This window comes from Palaemon carinicauda, chromosome 28, assembly GCF_036898095.1.
Source record: "Palaemon carinicauda isolate YSFRI2023 chromosome 28, ASM3689809v2, whole genome shotgun sequence".
In the NCBI taxonomy this organism is placed as follows: domain Eukaryota; kingdom Metazoa; phylum Arthropoda; class Malacostraca; order Decapoda; family Palaemonidae; genus Palaemon; species Palaemon carinicauda.
In genome coordinates, this window is record NC_090752.1 from 42,929,972 (window position 1) to 42,952,680 (window position 22,709).

Sequence of the window (22,709 nt, forward strand, 5' to 3'; positions counted from 1 at the left end):
ATATATATATATATATATATATATATATATATATATCTCAATAGTGATTATGCATGTTTTTGTTTGTTTGTATATATCACACATACATATTGATGCACTATAAATGTAAAACGATTAAAACACGAACCCTTACCTTTAATGTTTACAAATCAGACCATCTATGTCCCAAAGAGGAGACTCATAAATAGTCTATGCATTCGTAAATTAGCCTTCACGGTGAATCTTAAGGAGAGAGAGAGAGAGAGAGAGAGAGAGAGAGAGAGAGAGAGAGAGAGAGAGAGAGAGAGAGAGAGAGAGAGAGAGAGAGAGAGAGGGGTGGGGTGGGGTGAGTAAAACGTTTGGCATACGGTTGAACATCACAAGTTTCAACGATATCATTTGTTATCGAATTAAGCGTTTGTGAAAATTACTCGAAATTTCCCCAATACTTATTCTGTAGTTAAATGAAATAGAGTCGATGGGATCAATATTGTTGCGTTAGCAATATCCCTTCGAGATTGTGATTCATCTGGTTGAAAAACTCATCCTTCTAAAGTGTACCTGCCTCGGCGGTACATATACCAAAATGGGAGCGATACAGAGAAGGTTAGCATGGACCCCTGCGCAAGGATGACACGCTAAATCGTGAAGCGAATCCCATTTTTGGCCGCATTCATTTCCTCTTTGCTCTGGAATAATGCTAAAGATAAAATATGTTAATATAACAGAAGATATTCTTTTTTTTTCTAAATTCATCTGCGCTGCGTAGCATAGGTTCGAATCCATGGTCACCTTTCGCATGAAATATTAATTGTGTAATTTAATTGTGTAATAAGTTAGACACTGTTAATGCCTTTCTTTCACAAAGCAGCATCACAGAAAAGTTTTATTATGAAAGTTTTTTTTCAAACGTTAATTGTTCAGATTGTCTTGCTTTGTGGAAGATAGATATTATCTGTTGTTTGTTGTACGAGTAATTTATGATTTAATGCTGATTTCGCTAGTTGTAGTAATGTTAACAGATTTGATTTAGTCAAGCAAAATTCGAGTGCTTTTGGATGCCTGTTGAAAAATTATTGGGATGATAATAGTTACGAAGTGTGATGCAGGTGAAATTGTTTATAGTGTTGAACTATATTGCATTGCATTATTTTTGCATGCGTTTGGTTGATTTGTGTTCAGTTTTATCTTTGGCATGCAAATTCTTGCAAATTCATGTTTACATGTGGCGTACAAACATAATCTACATTATTTATAAACATGTCAAGAGAAGAATTTTGCTTAACAGAGATCTAACTAAAATTATTGCATGGTGCAAATTATGATTGTAAGTAGGTCAGTGGCTCCTCAACATCCGGATATCAGCATTGATAATGTTTAACTCTGTATGACTCTTTTAAAACTTTAGGTGTGATTCTCGACAGCAAATTTATTTTTGAGAAACACATTAGGTCGGTGTCTTCTTCCATTGCACAAAAAATTTACCTATTGAGAATGTCTTTTAAGATTTTCGGTGATCAATCTAATCTGAAGAAGTGTTTTAATTCTTTCATTGTACCTTGTTTCGAGTATTGTTCTCCTGTCTGGTCTTCTGATTATTCTCCTCTTAATTTGTTGGATAGGATTTTTCGCAATATTAAATTTCTTATTCCTGATTTGTAGATAGTAATTTCTGGCACCATCGTTCAATTAGTTCGTTATGCATGTTGCATAAGATTTTTTTTTTAACTCTGATCATTTTTTGCATTTAGATGTTCCCGGACAGTACCATCATGTTCGTAATACTAGATGTGCAGTTAATTCTAATATTCCGACCATCTCCATCATCAGACTCAATACTACACAGTATTCTAATAGTTTTATTCCAGCTGTGACCAAGCTGTGGAATGATCTATCTAATATGGTAGTTGAATCGGTAGAACTTCAAAAGGTCAAACTTGCAGCAAATTATTTCATGTTGAAGAGGTCGACGTAAATTTTTTTATACTTTATATATGAAATATCTGTTTTGATGTTGTTACTGTTTTAGAATATTTCATTCTAATTGTTCAATATTTCTCATATCGTCTATTTATTTCCTTATTCCCTTTCTTTACTGGGCTATTCTTACCTGTTGGAGCACTTGGGCTTATAGTATTTTGCTTTTCCGGCCAGGGTTGTAGCTTAGCTCATAACAATAACAACAACAATCATGATGATAATAATAATAATAATAATAATAATAATAATAATAATAATAATAATAATAATAATAATGATAATAATTATAATATTATTAAAGGTGAAGATTCATGTTTATTGTTATTTCAGTAACTTTTAATCTTTAATGAAATATGAATCACGATTTTGTGTGATTTTAACATTATTTTAAGTAATTTTCCATAAATTTGCACATAGATCTCAAAATTATACGACTGAGGCCTATGGGAGTTGTTAGAAAAGTGTGGGGGCAATATATGGTCTTCCTTGGAAGATGAAATTCCTGTCTGTGTTGGAGTTATTGGTAATGAAAGAGGAGTTTTATACTCCGCTAAGGAGTAAATATAACCATCATAAACCCTTTTATAACAAAATGACAAACAATGTGGAATAATGAATCTCAAACAAATAAAATCAGTTGTTTCTCCTTTGGAATTATCAGAAATTCAGAAAAATAAAAGGAAGGGAGTAGGTTTAGTTAGATTACGTATTGGTCTTATAAGATTGACCTTTGGATTTTTGTCAAATGTGCACATCTCGTGAGACAGTTCCCAGATGCAGCGAGTGTGACACTATTGTAACCATACTACATATTTTTATTTTTTTATTTTTTTTTTTGCGATTCAGAACCTTTCATAAGACAAAATTATAGATACTTTGGTAAGCAAATTTTGTCTGACATTTTATCTGATTCTGAGTTTCTCTCTTTTTAAGAATTTAACTTTCAAGAATCATGGGTTTGATAGATAAATTTTAAATTTCTATTCATTGCAGTTTTATCTTGTAAATTTTTTTTATTTATTTACTATTTTCTTTAATCCATTATTTATAACACATATTTTCTCCTCCCCCTTGAATTTATTCCGGCCAGCCATGTAAGAGTCGAGTTTGTCTCATTGGTCTGGTTAATTTTAATATCTTCCTTTTTATAATGATCATTGGAAGATGGAAGATTGTTAGAATCCTGTTACATAGAAGGAGCGGAAACTTCCATAGCTGGGTTATGTAGAGGAATCAAGAACCATGCAACATTAGTCAGCCATTTCCATAGGGGGAATAGGAGAAGCAATTGCTTTACAGTTGTTACCTTGGAAAGATAATACCGATGATGCAACTGTTGTGGAAACTATTTACCACCGTCTAGAATAACTGATTATAAGGGTCACATTTACACTCGTTAAACTGTCCTTTCATCAGCTAGGTTTGGTGCAGTTGAGTTTCGTCTTGTGTGGTCGTAATTTGAACTAACAATTTGCACGTGACCCTAACTGGGAAGCTGGAGTGCTTGCTTAAAATTTTCGCCTAGTGACAGGTTTAAGTTCATGACCAGTATAGGTGTCTGCAGATGTAACAGTTAATGCTTTTATCCATGGACTGTTTCACCATGGCCAATTTTCTGTAGATTTCGTGAACCTTTCAAATTATATGGACATCATAAATTAGGTTTTAATAAAAAGAAGTTTCACACCTTAATTTGCACCTTGATTTTGTGCTGGGTCTATTCAAATTTATTTTTGACAACAGAAGGAAGCGCCTCATATATAACACAACCCCCCCCTCCCCCTCGTTCGTTCGTAGTGTATTAAAGCCAACACTTCTTTCCCTTGCTTGGCCCGTAGCCCCCCACCCCTCCAATATATATATATATATATATATATATATATATATATATATATATATATATATATATATATATATATATATATATATATATATGATGGTACTACTGAACATATTTGTACAACGTTTATACGGGTATGGGGTCAACACTTTTGGAATGTCAAAATGAAATCTGTGAAGAATTGTGGGTGTGTTTTTTTAAAGGTATCGAAAGTAGCCATTTTATTTATTGTTAATCTGTAGAAAAAAAAAATTGTCTCCTTATTACTGTATTATTAGCATATATATGTCGAACGAGAATAAATCTAACGCTTTCTTGGCAGTTGAATCGGTGGACGTTTAGAAGTTCAAACTTACAGTTTATGTTTTTTTTTTTTTTTTTTACTTTTTATGTTGAACATGCAGACATAAGTCTCTCTTCTTATATGACAGATCTATTTTAAGCTTTTCTTTTGCTGATCTTAAAATATTTTAAATTCAGAATTCACTACTTCTCATGTTTTTCCCCCCTTATTGCCTTTCCCCACTGGAAAGCCAACCGCATATAGAGACTAAATGACCGGAATATAATGAAGATTCCCATAAGGGCTGGATTGAAGTAAGCCCTACAATTAAATGGATTTTTTTTTTTGGGGGGGGTCTGTTATGAGCTGCAATGGAAGATAGAATATCATTGGAAGGAACAAGGATTAATGAGGTGGAATCATTGGAATTTTCAGGAACTATGATCTCTAGTAGAGGATCTTTAAAAATAGTTTTATGAAAGATTGAAAAAAGTAAATCAGATAATGGCTAGCTTAAGAAAATTTGGAAATCAAATTGCCTGAAATTATATATAAAAATCAGGCTATATATCAGTTTAGTGAGATCGGTGTTACTGTATGGAAAAGTCATGGTATGACAATGAAATAATCTCCAATGGTTTTAGTAGATTTGAGAACAAAGACCCCAGAAGAATATTTGGAGTTAAAATTCAGGTCAGAATTAGAAATGAAACTATATGAGAGATTACTCGAGTGCCAAATATGGATGAGATCATCATGGTAAGGGGTAGATGGAGATGGTTTGGGCATGCTCTTTGCACTCCCCAAGAGACATTAGTGCACCAAACTTTCAACTACGCTTCATAGGGCATTAGAAGAGTTGGAAGACCCAGGCCTACATGACTAAGGAATATGAAACGTGAAGTAGGAGATTATGAAAGGACAGGTATCGACAAAAGCTCAAGATAAAGATGACTGACGATATCTAACCGAGGCCCTTTGTGTCAATAAGCGTATGAGAATATATATATATATATATATATATATATATATATATATATATATATATATATATACACACACATATATATATATATATATACATACATATATATATATATATATATATATATATACATACATATATATATATATATATATATATATATATATATATATATATATATATACACATACATATATATATATATATATATATATATATATATATATATATATATATATATATATATATATACATACATATATATATACATACATATATACATACATACATATATATATATATATATATATATATATACATATACATATATATATATATATATATATATATATATATATATATATCAATAGTGATTATGTATGTTTTTGTTTGTTCGTATATATCACACATATAGTGATGCACTATAAATGTAAAACGATTCAAACATGAACCCTTACCTTTAATGTTTAGAAATCAGACCATCTATGCCCAAAAGAAGAGAATCATAAATAGTCTATGCATTCGGAAATTGGCTTTTACGGTGAATCTAACCTAGACAGAGAGAGAGAGAGAGAGAGAGAGAGAGAGAGAGAGAGAGAGAGAGAGAGAGAGAGAGAGAGAGAGAGAGGGGGGGGGGGAGTAAAACGTTTGGCATACGGTTGAACATCACAATTTTCAACGATATCATTTGTTATCGAATTAAGCGTTTGTGAAAATGATTCGAAATTTCCCCAATGCTTATTCTTTAGCTGAATGAAATAGAGTCGATGGGATCAATATTGTTGCGTTAGCAATACTCCTTCGAGATTGTGAATCATCTGGTTGGAAAACTCCACCTTGCAAAGTGTACCTGCCTCGGCGGTACATATACCAAAATGGGAGCGATACAGAGAAGGTTAGCATGGACCCCTGCGCAAGGATGACACGCTGAATCGTGAAGCGAATCCCATTTTTGGCCGCATTAATTTTCTCTTTGCTCCGGAATAATGTTAAAGGTAAAATATGTTAATATAATGAAAGATTTTTTTTTTCTAAATTCATCTGCGCTGCGTAGCATAGGTTCGAATCCAGGTCTCCTTTCGCACGAAATATTGTGTAATTTAATTGTGTAATAAGTCAGAAACTGTTAATGCCTTTCTTTCACAAAGCAGCACCAAAGAGATTTTTTATTATGAAAGTTTTATTTTTTTTTTTATGCTCTGATGGACAGACTACTGTATATGTAGGCCTTGTATATGTTGATAATTTCTTCGCACGGAATATGATCTAAAGACTTAGCTACTGATTGGAGAAACTTTACCATTATACTAATTCACACAGGGGTAGACACAAAAGACCTGAAATTTACCGTCCAATAAGTTCACTCTCCGTAATATATAAAACACAGATCACAACAGGCTGAATAGAAAGACAGCTAGTGGCGGGGAAACACATGCTAATACTTCATAATATCCGTTTCCTTTTAAACGTAAGACAATAGTGTTCCAATTAATGTTCTTATATTGCATGATAAATTAAATAAAGCATCGGGACTAACTTGGACCCGGTTAGACCCCATTATTTTACCATTCAATTAAGAACAGACAACCACGCATACTTCATATTTTAATCCCGTTTTCTATGGAGTCGTGCACAGTCGTTCTAATTGTATTTTTGGCTGCCAACACAAGAGCCCGAGCTTTACTTAAGGTAAAGCAATCTAGCAAACAAGTTTTCATCGTACTGAAGAAAAAAAAATCAAAATATTGTTAAAATCGGTATTTGCCCAGCTCGTGTGACCATGGCAGGAATGGGAATGTAAAAGAGTGATTGCATCAAAGAGAACTGTAAGTTGAAGGGAAGTGGTATCTCTCGGTGTCAGGAATATTCTATGGATCGTTCAGTAAGTACAAATGTGTTTAGTACAAGTGTTATTTCAAGGATTATATGGCCTAATGCTAAGATAAGTGACCGCCTATGGTCAAGGAATGAAAAATAAGGAGAGTAAAAGAGAATATTTTTGGGAAAGTCAGAATCTGCGAGTGCAGGCTGGTTTTGGAAAGCATGAAATGGTTTTGCTGAAAGATCTGAATAAATTGTTTCTAAGTACAGAGTTTCTTCAATGAATGAGAAAAGTCATGTGAAAATGTGTTAGTTAGAAAGAGACCCAATTTTAGGAAATGTCCGACTCCCCAAGAGGAATGCAAAGTGTATTTGGGGGAAAATACCGAGAAAATACTTTAATAGATTATTGGAGATAAAACAGATGAGAGAAGGTAAGGAGGAACACTAAGAGAAAATTAAAAAGAACTTTTACTAGGGGAATGATATACAGAGGGGAAAGCTAAGTAATAAATGTACTAGCAGAATTAAAAAAAAAGATGAGAAATGCGATTAAAGGGTTTAAGAAAAGACACCGGGAGTTGATTGAATTAAAAGTGTGATATTCTCCTAAATATATCTAGATATGTTTTTTTATGTCTATTCTATAATAGTTATCAGAATAACCTATTGGACCGGAGTATGGGAGGTCGATTGATGGGGATTCTTCTTGTATAAGTTCTAAAATAAGCTGGCAAATCATTATATTATTACTATTGCTAACGAAGCTGATGCTGGATGCTGAACCCGTCACTAAACAGGGAAAAATAGTCCAATGAGGAAAGGAAATAAGGGGAAAAACATGAGAAGTAATGAATTCTGAATCTAAAATACATTAAGATCAGCAAAAAAAACTTAAAATAGATCTGTCATATAAGTAGAGAGACTTATGTCAGCATGTTCAACATAAAAAAAAAAATTATATATAAGCTGTAAGTTTGAACATCTGAATGTCCACAGATTCAACTGCCAAGAAAGCATTAGATTTATTCTCGTTCGGTATATATATATGCCAATATTAAAATTATAAGGAGACAATTTTTTTCACAGATTAAGAATAAATAAAATGGTTACTTGCGATACCTTTAGAAAAACACACACACACACACACATGCAATTCTTCACAGCTTTCATTTTAACATTCCAAAAGTGTTGACCTCATACTCGTATAGACGTTGCACTAATATGTTAATTAGTACCATCACACACACACACACACACACACACATATATATATATATATATATATATATATATATATATATATATATATATATATATATATATATATATATATATATATATATATATATATATTTTTTTTTTTTTTTTTGAGGGCACTTCCTGATGTTGTCAAAAATAAAAATTTTTATTTCAGTGATAAAACTGAACACAAATCAACAAAACGCATGCAAAAATAATGCAAATCAAGAGTTCAACCCTATACATGTAATGTTATATAAAACAATTTAACCTGCATCATACTTCGTAACTATTATCATATCAATAATTATTCAACAGGCATCCAAAAGCACTCGACTTTTGCTTGACTAAATCAAATCTGTTAACATTACTACAACTAGCGAAATCAGCATTAAATCATAAATTAATCGTACAATAAACAACAGACAATATCTATCTTCCACAAAGCAAGGCAATCTGAACAATTAACGTTTGAAAAAACAATTCATCCTACATCTTATCGCAATCGAATTTGGCAGAAAAAAATAAATAAAATTAGCACTGAAGCTAGCGGGTGTTTATGACAGTTCCATAGGAAATTCTACAAGGAAAAGTCGTCGAGGCAAGCGGTAATGCTAAAGCCAATAATAATTTCCATTTATGAAAATCTACGAAGGGATGGCAACGGATGCTTATGGCAACGAGAGAGAGAGAGAGAGAGAGAGAGAGAGAGAGAGAGAGAGAGAGAGAGAGAGAGAGAGAGAGAGAGAGAGAGAGAGAGTTTTCCAGATCACTATCTTCCATTTCAGACATGCAATTAAAACTCGCCTACTTATCATCACAAAAAAGCATTGAAAATTGATATTTCAAGCACTGGAAAACATGCCTGGGTCTGGCACTATCCAGACATAAGATGAAACCTACAATTCATAACCTCTCTACACGTTTTCAGTAAACTTTCTAATACTGTGCGTATCTTTGGATGCAAATGAATATATTCCCTAAGAAAATTGTTTTCAATTTCCTATTTTCTCTAATCATTACCACCAAAACACCATTGCAACCTTGAGTATGACCAATCAGCGACTTCTTCAATATCGCGTAACTTTTTTTTTTTTTTTTTTTTTTTTTTTTTGGGGGGGGGGGGTCATTTACCATCATTGCGGTACCGACAATGAGTCTACCTTCAATTAGATGCAGTTCTTTAGCTCTCGTTTTTGTCAAATGTTTCGGCCCCTCGATATGAAACCTTCCTATCATACAGTCATTTCCATCCATCTTAAACACGTTACAAGCTACTGATAAATCATTATGAATCATAAATGTATAAAGTGTACAAACTGTGGTCATTACTGTATGTTAAGGGGGGAAGTATCACATGTACCCACAAGAAATCTTTTCATTTCTAAAGACCAAGATATGGCACTATTGTTCCTACCGTATCTGACGATACATTAACATATTTCTATTTTTCTTTTCTATTAAATAAAGAATTTTGAGCCATGGAAATGAATCCGTTTTATCAACCACTTCCCCTACCACAGCTGAAATGACCGGACTGTAATGGCTAACCTTAGATTTACACCTCCAATCAAACCTCTCCATACGAAAGAATTTGCTTACAAAATTTTCACTCTGCGAAGCAAGATGTGAAGAATTTTACAACTTGCATCATGAAAAATGTTTCGGGCAACGAAAGGAAGTACGGTGCGAGAGCTCTACCGTGTCCGAGACCCATTTTAAAATTTGCGCCGCCAGCCAGTAAACTCGCTCCCATTGGTTATCACCCTACTCAGATGCTAGTTACCAGCATGAGATCCTGCTCTCTTATTGGTCAGCATCTACAGTACTGTATCCCATCATGCATCTACGCATTGGCGTTCCTATGTCTTTTCATATAGGCAGCGGTATCGTATGCATTGACTTAAGTGTTTGTGATTTCGCTTTCGTAACAATTGTACAGTACTGTATTGTGTAATTACGTTACATTATTAAGCATGGGTCCCAAGAAAGTCGCTAATGTCAAGAGTAAGAAGAGGATGATGCTATCCATGGAGATGAAGATGGAAATAATCAAGAACTACAAGGCTGATATGCGGTTCAGTGTGCTCGCGAAGGAATATGGCCGAAATCCGTCTACGATAGGAACGATCTTGAAGCAGAAGGAAGCTATCAAAGCAGTAACACCTTCTAAGGGCGTGACTGTTTTCTCTAGCAAGAGGAGCCACGTCCACAATGAGATGGAGACACTGCTGCTTGTCTGGATAAAGGATAAAGAAATGGCTGGAGACACTATCACCGAAGCAATAATCTGACAGAAAGACAGCACCATTTTTGGTTATCTCGTACATGTTCAGGCCGAAGCTGACACAGGAGAAGGAACATCAAAGCAGGAACCCCCATAGTTCAAGGCTTCTCGTGGGTGGTTTGAAAAATTTAAGAGACACTCAGGCATTCATTTGGTGGTGCGTCATGGGGAGGCTGCAAGCTCGGACACGAAAGCGGCCGCAGCCTTTGTTAAGACATTCGACGCGTTGCCAGTCCGGGAAGGCTACAGTCCCCAGCAAGTCTTCAATTGTGCTGAGACTGGACTTATTTTTTTTTTTTAAATGCCTCGTCGAACGTACATCCCGGCAGAAGAAAAGAGGCTACCTGGGCATAAGCCTATGAAGGACAGGCTTACCCTTGCACTGTGCAAATGCCAGAGGGGATTGCAAGGTGACCCTCCTACTGGTATATCACTCCGATGCTCAAGCCTTCTAGACCCACAAGTCACTAAGGAAAACCTAAACATGTTGTGGAGGGCTAATGGAAAAGCCTGGGTAACAAGACAATTGTTTATCGAGTGGATAAATATAACAAATTTGTAAGTAATTTGTATTTTTCCTAGTATATAAACCTGGAGCTAATTATACGGGTATACTTTCAGCGTAGCTGAAAGACGAGCCATAATAATTTTGGTGAAGAATAACTACCCCATCTGCTAGTTAGCGGGGGGGCGGGGGGTTGTTGTTAGACTGTCTACCCTGCTCACTCACACCTCTCGGCTGAGTAACCGTTTTGCTTTATGGCTGGACTTCTTGGGGGACAGGGTGGCGGGCTAATTTGTATAAATAGCTCCAGGTTTGTATACTAGGAAAAATACAAATTACTTACAAATTCTTCATTTGTTCCGGCATAAATACAAACCCTCCGCTATTTATGGGGGTGGCTTACTCTTAGGAGGGAGGAAGTCCTCACCAACTGGCCTTGGTCATGACCCGGGGTCCTCTCTATTTTGATCTGCGATCAATAGTAGGCAGGACCCTACCCTCGCTAAAATCAAGTGCCAATACGAGGTAATGCACTGATAGTGGCCTGTAGAAGCTTGTGTATGAATGGAACTAACAGTGTGGTTTGTCTTTAACATAGGAACTCGAGTACAAAACCTATTGTTATTAACCCTGGATAGGTACGGTGGGTCGTTTGCGACCCCGAGCGTCAAAAAAAAACAGGTTTTTCTCACGTGACTCACCCCTGTGACTGAATTTGTGGGTGATCGACCTGCAGGAGGTGTCTCCCCTACACGCTCTAGTAGTGTCCAGATGTGCATTGCTGTAGCTGTACTCCTTCCCCGATTTCTGAGACGCGTCGGGGTCGTTCGCGTCCGAGTTTACCCTTCTGAGGTAGTTTGCATAATTATCAAAGTTATTACGTATTATGAAATTGTCGTAGAATGGTGCAACTTGTATAGGTTATCAGTTGTGGAAAGTCTTGGTGGATTGTTTGGCTACCATGTGCATGTTTTTTTTTTTTAGTTAAAATGTCGTTCATCACCACGAGGACCATTTTACCGCGAGTGCCCCTTTTTCATTTTTTTTCATTTTTTTGCCAAGTCATTTTTCCGTAAGATATTGCCAAATAGTGTCGTAAAACTTTTGCTTGTTTAGTGTTGGAAAGTGTGTCTAGATGATCTGGCTACCCATGCATGACTTTGTTTTTGTCAGATACGACGTAGTTATTGGTATATTGGGTATTTAACTGCGGTTACCAATTTCTGTTTTTTTTTCAATATTTGTAAAAATTACTACGTAGTAAGGAATTGCCGTATATTATTCATTTTTTTTTTCATGTTTATGTGTTAGAAAGTGTGCCTTGATGGTTGGGCTAACACGTGCATGTCTTTTTTTTTATCTGAGATGTCGTATATTAGAATGTCGGGCATTTTACCGCGAGTGTCCCTTTTTAATTTTTTTTAATTTTTTTGCCAAGTCATTTTTCCGTAAGATATTGCGAAATAGTGTCGTAAAACTTTTGCTTTTTTAATGTTGGAAAGTGTGTCTAGATGATCTGGCTACCCATGCGTGATTTTGTTTTTGTCAGATACGACGTAGTTATTGGTATATTGGGTATTTAACTGCGGTTGCCAATTTCTGTTTTTTTTTCAATATTTGTAAAAATTTACTACGTAGTAAGGAATTGCCGTATATTATTGATTTTTTTTTTCATGTTTATGTGTTAGAAAGTGTGCCTTGATGGTTGGGCTAACACGTGCATGTCTTTTTTTTTTATCTGAGATGCCGTATATTAGAATGTTGGGCATTTTTCCGCGAGTGCCCCTTTTTATTTGTTTTGCATTTTTTTGCTTAGTCATGTTACCGTAAGGAATTGGCAAGTAGTGTCGCAAAACTTATATTTTTATAGTGTTGGAAAGTGTTTCTAGATGATCTGGCTACCCATGCCTATTTTTTTTTTAGCCAGATATGGCGTATATATAAGTATGTGTTCGATTTTCCTGTGATTGCCATTTTTTCGTTTTTTTCCCATTTCTTTCAAAATTACTACGTACTAAGGAACTATCACAGAGTAATATTTCATTTATATGTTTATTTGTCGGAAAATATGCCTTGATGGTTTGCCTAGCACGTGGCTGAAATTTTTTTTTTCTGAAATGCCGTATATTAGAATGGCCATTTTTCCACGAGTGCCCCTTTTTATTTGTTTTGCATTTTTTTGCTTAGTCATGTTACCGTAAGGAATTGGCAAGTAGTGTCGCAAAACTTATATTTTTATAGTGTTGGAAAGTGTTTCTAGATGATCTGGCTACCCATGCCTATCTTTTTTTTAGCCAGATATGGCGTATATATAGGTATGTGTTCGATTTTCCGGTGATTGCCATTTTTTCGTTTTTTCCCAATTCTTTCAAAATTACTACGTACTAAGGAACTATCACAGAGTAATGATTCCTCTAGATGTTTATTTGTCGGAAAATTTTGTTTACTTTTTTTTTGATTGAATATCATCAAATTTTTTTAGCTAAAATATTGTTTTACATTTTTTTTTTTCGATTTTATTTCCCTTCAAAAAACATTTTTTGGGTCAGAATTCTAATTTTATAAACGTAAAATAATCGACAATTATCCAGCAACCCACCATACAATTTTTATGCATATCCAATAATAATTAGATTAGTAAATAACACCTTGAAATTGACATACCCTTCCTACATTTCAAGTGGCAGATTAGGGAGTCTGAGTCAGTGTGGTTGGCGGCCATTTTGTGGACATATCCGAAGCGTAAGCTGCCCTATCTATATATATTCTTGTTCCCTATAGAATTTGTGATATTTTGGTATATTTTTACCTGCATAAATATCATATTATATATTAAATATATGTATTTTTTTACGAAATTTCCAAGTACTCAAAAAATTACCTTTAGATATGGCCCCTGATATAAATGTAATTTACAAAATAATGAAGATTTTTTTACATATTTCTATTTTAGGATAACATATGTTTATTCCCTAAAAAAATTAGCCACTTCCTATTTCATTTGGGTACCCAAAAAAATTCATGAAATTTGGACAATTTTTTTTGGCCAAAAAAAGTTACCCTTTTTTTCTCATTTCAGATCTTCACCTCCATGGGTCTGACTTCATCCAAAATACATCAAGATGTGTCCTAAACATTCAAGAATCAATTCCTAAAAGGATTTGTGTATATATGTATAAACTTTTTTTTTATGAATTTTTATGTCAGGTCTTTTTTTTTTCTACTTAATTTTTTAAAATATTTATAATAAATAGTTTTTCTGCAGATGAGTAGTATTTATCTTTACAGTTGTTTTAAGCATTCATTGAAGTTTTTTTTTGGCAAAAGAAAAAAGGAGGTTACTGCAAAAACTGATTTTTCAAGAATTTTTTTTGGCGTCGGGGTCGTTCGCGTCCGAGTATACCCTTAAAGGGGTGTCCGAGGACCGTACCTATCCAGGGTTAAGGCTTACCTAAAACACTCCCTCCAAAAGGTATTGGGGACGTAACAAAATATTATTCTATAATTAGGAGGCACAAGGGAAATGAGTCTTACCTCCAGCGAGGTGAGATCAGCTATGCTGAGGCTTGTGGAGCTGTTTTCCCAAGAGGGGAGAAGGTGAAAGAAAGAAAGAAGTCAGTCATTCTTACTCATTCACCCCAGACTAATCTGGGTAACCTCAGCCCTCAACCCTACCTTACTTGTCCATCCAAGAGCCTGAGGTGTTTAGACCATTTGTTGTGCGACCACCACAGGACCAATGGAAAAGGTCTCCATGTTTCTGTGGGTTACGTCTTTGCAGATAGTGGGCCGTGAAGGTCGATTGACGCTTCTGCATGCCCACTAACAGTATCTGCGCCACAGAGTAGTTTCTTAAACGCCAGGGATGTAGCAACGCCACTGACGTTACGAGCTCTGGGTCTTTGGATGGAGGAGGGTCTAGATTGAGAGCAACATCAATAGCCTTCCGATCCCAGAGGGGAAGGAAATCCTTGTGATGCTCCTCTTGACCTTCCCCGTGCTGGTCAACAGTGCGGTGTCGTTCTTTTAAGGTAACACCACAGACTCCTCACTGGGTAAAAATCCAAGTTGATGGGTCCTCGGTTACTGGACGAAGACTCTCGGTCCGAAATGGGCTGCACCTAGGGTACAGCACACTGGCATTTTGAGTCTTGGCAATCAACTCAGGGACGCCGCTGAGGATTACTTCTCCCCGTCTCCTAGAGTAGGAGATATCAGAAGATGGATCATACAACACTAACTCTCTTGGTCAAAGCCCAAGTGAGTAAAAAAGGGCTGTCTTCCATGTAAGGAAGCGATCTACTGCCTGGCATAAAAGTTCATAGAGAGGGGCCTTCCGGGACTGAAGGACCTGAACCGCGTTCCCGGGAGGAGGTTGAGATCCGACGGGGGACAAGTTATCTCAAACTTGTATAAGTAAAGGCATCGATGGGAGAGAATCCCCTTCCACGACATCAGTTACAAAGGACCGAACACTTCCTCTGGAAGATAAACGCTGAAAAGTGTCTGAGGTGCCTAGACATCTTTTCCGCAACTTGTTGCGAGAGGCCTCTCTGAGAGAGGTGGTGTAGGGCCATCCCAGGCGTGAAGTTGAAGCAAAACTACGGCTTAGGAAGGTGCTAGCATGTGGCTGCTTGGAAGATCGTGCCGTGGAGGATGATCCCTCAGAACTCCGTCGGGAGCTGCAGAAGGTCCGGGAACCATTCTGCGGGATGCCATAGCAAAGCTATTGGAGTCATTGATAAGATCTTGCTTATCCTGACTTGGTTGAGGACTTTCTCACCAGGCCAAATGGGGGAAAAAAAAAAAACCACACCTCTAGGCCGCCCCATCGATCTTGGAATACATCTTGTTTGAGGGCCTGGTGTTCAAAGAGTGGGGAACAGTTGAGCGGGACCCTGAAGTTCAGGGCCGTTGTGAGCATAACCACAGTCGGGGACCTCACAAAGTTAAGACTTTGTTGGATACAAGATGATTCAAAGACACTAGGAGCCCACTATCTGAGCAGTCCTGTTCAGATTATCTGCAAGCACATTCCTGTACCCGGAATGACGCAAGCAGATGGGGGCAACAAGTTGTCCTCTGTCCATCTGAGGCTTCGTACTGCTAGATGGTTCTCTAAGAGAGGTGAATACTGGTACCTTTCTGAATCAGGCCAACGGGAGAGGATGGAACGGCGCGGCATATCCCCGCCCCCTCTTCCGACGCATTAACGAGAGCATCGAATCCAGAGGGAAGACGAGAAGATAGGCCTCTTTGCTGAAGCTCTCGTCTGCCACCCATCATCCAGCGGGGGGTGGGGGGGGGAGATTGCATAGCAATAAACACATATCGAGGTGATGTCGACATGTGTAACTATTTGCATGTTCTTGCAATGAAGGGGAACAGCCTGTCCTCCCTCCAACTGCCACCAATCTAGAGTGGTTGGCCGAATAAGACCAATACCAAACGGTACCAGCTAATCAGTACAGCTTATGTTACAAGGGCGAAACTCCATAGAGATCGCTTTCCAGACAGGAGACTGTACAGTAATTACCGAACACATCCAACCAACTCCAAGTGGAGATTGAGACGTATCTTCAATCTATTGTTAGATGGGTAATAAGCATAAGTCTACTACGGAGTAGTAACACAGAACTATGAGCATGACAAGCATACATGCATAGCTCGACTTAAAAGTTGTGTCCGGAACTCAGTTGGAGAACATTGAAAACCTTCATAAAGGGGGTTTCTCCTTCTTAGGACAAAAACGTTCGTACTTCTCTGTTTCCGATTGGTAAACTAGCATTTATATTAAATGTTCCCTACTAGGGAACAGATATGCTTATGATAAGTTTCCAGCCAAAGCCTTTGTTGGAGACTAAGACTTCCGATCGGGGGAAAGGAAAAAATGTTTATAAGAAGGCAGAATGTAAATGCCTTATGTCTGGTTACAGGAAAGTAGCCAAGTAATGTACTGAATAACCTGGTTTCAGTAAGGGATATAACTATACAACTTAATAGACCGGAGGTCTAATTGCAAGATGTATATAGCCCTTATTGGAAAGATCGCTTGCACGCATATGTACTTGCCCGTCTGCACTAGCGCATGCGTAATCTCTACCTTCAGGAAACGTTTGCAATGAATCCGGTTGCAGGAATAATGTATGTGCAACGAATCGCAACATTATTGCCCAAGGAATTTTTTATCATTGACTAGCTGTAATAACTTTTTGAATAAGAGCACACATGTTCTCAAATAAAATATACAGTTATAAATGCAATTATTTCTCCTTTGGTTTGACCCTCCTCTTTATGGGAGGAGCTAGCCAACGTTCATGCACAGACAGGGATGTATGGTTTCCCCGTGGGCGGGTTTTGAAACGTTCGTAAACGTAATGAAAAGCTGCCCACGATGTTGCTCTCGTTCTAAAACATAAGCTAACACTGCTCCTTCGGGACTAATTGTTTGAGATAATAACCCTTTAAGGGTAGAATAGAAAGTCTCAGAAGTCTATCATGTAAAACGGTAAGTCGTTGTACCCAAGGTACAATGATGGGAGCGGCTGACTCAATCCAACGGTAGAACCCGAGTCTATGACAATAAACTCACAGTTTTGTCTTGAATAGAGCGTGTGCTTTGGGGAGGCTTACGGCCTTCGTGAAGTTTTAACAACACCCATTGAAGTTCTGTAAAACTTCTCAGGAACGAGTCTCCTGAAAAGGGTGGAGTCTCGTATGTGGGGGTTTGCTTCAAGAACACCAGACATAATTGCCATCAACCCGAAGGAGGTGCCATCGAACAATTTCTCGCTTGTGAGAAAACTACCGTCTAATTCAAGCAAGGCCTGCCAGGGGAAATGAACTGGAATGTAAATAATTTTTCATTCCTTGTTAATTTCCGTCTGCTAACCCAACCACTTGAAGTGGAAGGGTGGAGGGATGATGCCGGTGGTTCGTTCGAAAACGAAAGGATCGGTGCTGGCGAAACCAGCCTAGCTGACAAAGTAATCAACTGAGAGTGTAGAGTGACGTATTAAGTCACGCATTTGGAAGACCCATACCGTAAAAAGGGGGAAGGTCGACCATAGAATTTTCAGTAAAAAAAGAAAGAAAAAATAAAAAAAACTCTGGATCGCAGGAACCAAGAGATTCGGTGCAATGAGAACCTAGGGGTTCAGAATCTATTTGTGAATTTCTTTCTCACGACACTAAGGGACGTTGTGACGAGAACCCGCAGGAACTCTGTCACTGATTCCTGATGGAATCTTCAGGAATTGTGTTACGTGACCAGAACCCAAAGGAACTGTGTCATAGTTACCTGTAGAGATACGGAAACCCTTAGGCACCAGGCATCCCTTAGGGTTTTTGTGCACGCGCTAACACTTGCGCGACGAGAGTCAGAAGACTCTTTGTCATAAGAGTAAAACTCTTGATGACGATGGTCGCGATCGTAGCGCTAATTGCGCATGCATGCGAACCCTTTGCGTGACGAGAATCAGAACTCTCTGTCATAAGAGTTAAACTCTTGATGACGATGGTCACGCGCGTAAAGTTGGCTGCGCGCACCAAGCTGGTTACGCGCACGAACACTTCGTGCGACAAGAGTTCTAAAACTCTCTGTCATAAGAGAAAAACTCGTGCGCGCACGAACAAACTCTGTCATAAGAGTATAACTCTTGAGCGAGCGCGAACCGAGATGGTCATGCGCGCGCGCACCGCTATGGTTACGCTCGCGTGCGCGAACATTTCGCACGACGAGAGTTCAAAAACTCTCTGTCATAAGAGTAAAACTCTTGAGCGTGCGCGAACAGAGATGGTCACGCGCACGACAAGAGTTCGAAAACTCTGTCACGCCGCCCGCGCACGAACCGGGATAGTCACGCACTCGTAACCATTTTGGTTACGCGCGCGTACAAATGAGTTGTTTGCATGCGCTAGGCTGTTCGCGCACTTCAACATAGCGCTGATTGCGCACGTAGGATAGGTTGCGTGCATAAGGTTGGTCGGGTGCGCAAGCTCTCAGCATGACGAGAGACCGAAAAGTCTCTGTTGTAACAGTAAAACTCTTGGGGCTTAGGAGAGAATTCATTGCTACGATCAGCAGAAGGTTCACGGTAGCGTAAGTTGTGAGAGCGCAATCGCTCAACACAACGAGAATCGAAAACTCTCTGTCATACGAGGAAGACTCATAATCACTAGGGTCACGAGAACCCGAAGGTTCAGCGTGTACTGTGTTGCGAGACCCTGAAGGGTCAGCACAATGAGAAAACGAAGTTCCTCTGTCGCGAGCCCCAGAAGGATCAGAGTGACTCAGGGCGAGAGACCAAAGGCCTAACGTAGCCTGTGATGCGAGACCCCAAAAAAGTCTCTGTTACAAAACACCAAAGTGTCAGAGTGACTAAAGTTACGAGAGCCTTAGGGATCAGTATAACTAAAGTTACGAGACCCCGAAGGGTCGGCGTAACGAGGAACCGAAGTTCCTCTGTCACGAGACCCCGAAAGGTCAGCGTGACTGATGACACGAGGTCCCGAAGGCTCAATGTTACCATCGTTATGAGAGCCCGAAAGTTCAGCGTAACTGAAACCCGAAAGTTTCGAGTCGCGTGAGCCCAAAGAATCAGCGCAACGGAGTCCCGAAGGACTCCTACTGTCAAGAAAACCCGCAGGATCAACATGACGAGAGCCCGAAGGCTCACGATCACACCAGCCTGAAGAGTGATCGTAACGAGACCCCGAAGGGTCAAGGAGAACCAGCAGGTTCAAAGATAACACCTTCGTAGGGGAGGTTTGTTCTCCCGAAGGAGAACATCGCTTAAGATAAGGCTCTCGCTCCGCCCCTAGAGGAGAACCATAAGCGTAAGGGAGGACCGCCTATGCCCAGAGGCGGTCTTCTCTCGAGAACGAGAGACTCGTTCCCCCGAAGGGAAAACCTGCTTCGTAAAAAGCTTTGCCACCGACCCTGGTGGATCAGCAAAATCCAACAAGTTATCTCTCACGACCGAGAGGAAAGTTCTCCTGAAGGAGATCGCCTAAGACAAGCCTTCTCCCAGCTCTATGGGAAAAAAGCGTAGGCGTAATAATATCTCTCTCGCGGACGAGAGAGAAGTCCTCCCAAAGGAGATCATCGCCTAAGACAAGCTTTCTCCCATCTCTACGGGAAAAAAGCGTAGGCGTAATAATATCTCTCTCGCGAACGAGAGGGGAGTTCTCCCGAAGGAGGATATCGCTTACGACAAGCTTTCTCCCAGCTCTATGGGAAAAAAGCGTAGGCATAATAATCTCTCTCTCACGAACGAGAGAGAAGTCCGCCCAAAGGAGGATATCGCCTAAGACAAGCTTTCTCCCAGCTCTATGGGAAAAAAGCGTAGGCGTAACAATCTCTCTCATGAACGAGAGAGAGAGTTCCCCTCGAAGGAGGAACAAGCCTTAGGCTTGCTTTTCTCCAGTTCAAGGGGAAGAAGCACAGTCTTTGGTGACGAGAAAGCAGAAGCAAAATTCGTCGAGCTGTCCACAATTTTTCCCGAAAGGGGGAAGGTTGCTAAACGGCTGAAGTGGGGAACCTCTCCCTCGGAAGGGGATGGGGGGGCAACCCAACTCCGGGGAAGGTTAACACTCCCTCGTAAGGGACGGTTCTCCAACCCCTGGAGGTGAACCTCTTGGCAGCAAACTATGCTTTCCATCAACAAGCCTTGTTCAAGGTGAAGGTTGACAACGATTGCTACCTCGTAACATGGGCAGCTCACGAGCTACCAAATGAAGCACAGGATAATGAACAGGGCGGCCGAAGGCATCGGCCTTGTGTTCTACGTCGCTGCTATCTGTAGAAAAGAAAATAAAAGTTGTGATTAAATACAATTCATGCTCCGTTGCACAACATGAACTATTCGGGGAATAAGTCACCTTCCTTGTAAGATAATTCCTCGAAAGGGAGCTGAACTGTTATAAACTTTAACTCAAGTTATGAAACAAACACACGGGAGTGTTGAGAACCTGCCATCAACGCAGGGGAGGGCGGCAAGGTAGAGTAGTATCAACACAATGACAACTCCCTTACGGCGGAGGCCGCCGAATAAGTTACAAGTATCTAACAACATAAAAGTATATTTCCACTTACACATATATACACGCATATATACGTATAAGATAAATGAAAACACACACAAGAGAAAAAAAATGACAGAAAAACAATCAAGGCAAGTCTTTGCAGGAGAACGGCAGCATGTCCGTCCACTACCGAGCCAAAAAGTAAAGTGGTTACTCACCAATGAGGTGTGAGTGAGTGGGGCAGCCAGTCTACCCCATCCCCCACCCACTAACTAGTGGATGGGGTAGTTATCCCTCACTAAAATTATCATGGCTCGTCTTTCAGCTACGCCGAAAGTATACCCCTATAAATAGCGGAGGGTTTGTATTTACGCCGGAACAAATTTGTTTTAGCCCGATTGTGAAAAAGGATTTGGAAGAGAAGTGCCTACCTATGATATGCCTACTGGTGCTGATCAATGCCCCTGCTTACCCTTCTGCCCTCGACAAAGATATTGTAGCAGAATACTCCTTCATCAAGGTTCTCTACCTTCCACCGAACACCACCCCTCTCCTCCAGCCCATGGACCAGCAATTGATTTCAAATTTTAAGAAGCAATAGCCTCAACCTTCGTCAATTTTGGAAGGAGCATTTTGATATTGTGATATGCCTCAAAATCATCGATCAAGCTTGGCAGGAGGATTTGAGGTGCACCTTGAACTGTGCTTGGAAGAAGCTGTAGCCTGATGCCATCTCCTCACGAGATTTCGAGGGTTTCCATGCAGACCAAGCTGAAGCCGATTCTGAAAATGTTGACGATCTTGAACCTATTGCTCAATCTGAAGTTGCCGAGATCATTACACTCGGGAAGTCCATGGGTTTGGAAGCAGATGAGGCCAACATTAATGAGCTTATGGAGGAGCACCAAGATTAACTTACGACGGATGACTTGAAGGAGTTGGAGGCCATGTGAGTGAACGTTGTTCAGGAAGAGTACAGGGGGGGGGGAGGAGGAGGATGACCCACTGACAACGGCAGAAATTATGGAGGATCTAGATGGCTACTTTAAAATGGTGGCTCTCTCATTTTTATAAAGTTCTTTAGTGTTGTTGTATTAGCACAGGATGTTTATGTGCCCTGGTTGAAAACATGCCTATTTTAAAGTAATTACTATTAATTTAAATGCATAGAAACTACTGATACAGTAAATTAGTTTGGAAGTCTTAAATTGCATTTAGTGACTATAATGTGGGATTTAAGGGTTAAATATTATATTTGGAGGTGTTGAAAGAAATTTTGTATGTTCATATTACAAAGTACAAATAATGCGACCATTGTAAGATACCTACTGCTTCTGACATGAAAATCACTTTAATTCTTTCAATTCCTGTACCACAACTGAGATGGATAATTCCTGTTCCAACCCCTCAAACAAAAAGGTAAGACACTTTGGTTAAGGTAGACACACACTGTCCTGGGGTGGGTTTAAAACATTAAGTTAGGTTCTGTTGTACTAAAGTGTTTGTTTCCTTGGTGAAATATATTTTTTTCAAGCATAAAATACCTCTGAAATAGGAAGTGATTACAAGGTCCTTAAACTAGAAGAAAATGGGAAATTATTTCAAAGGGAAAACTGTTCATTGGTGACTAATGATACAAGTAAGTGTTCTATTGTAGTTTATTGCAGGGTAATGTAACCTAGGAAAAAAACTACTTATTTCTATAGGAAAAGGTTTGTTCTCTTAGAAAATGACACTCCTTCCTGTCGGAAATGAATAGTT

The 22,709-nt window shown here is 38.8% G+C and overlaps 2 non-coding genes across 2 annotated transcripts; both read left to right on the forward strand.

Moving 5' to 3' along the window:
- The first annotated feature begins 536 nt into the window (after nucleotides 1–536).
- Nucleotides 537–644, forward strand: LOC137622116 (U6 spliceosomal RNA). Its single transcript, XR_011040370.1, has one exon. It is a non-coding gene; the product is annotated as a U6 spliceosomal RNA (small nuclear RNA).
- A 5,269-nt stretch (nucleotides 645–5,913) lies between these two features.
- LOC137622117 (U6 spliceosomal RNA) lies at nucleotides 5,914–6,021 on the forward strand. The gene has a single exon (XR_011040371.1). It is a non-coding gene; the product is annotated as a U6 spliceosomal RNA (small nuclear RNA).
- The last annotated feature ends 16,688 nt before the right edge of the window (nucleotides 6,022–22,709 follow it).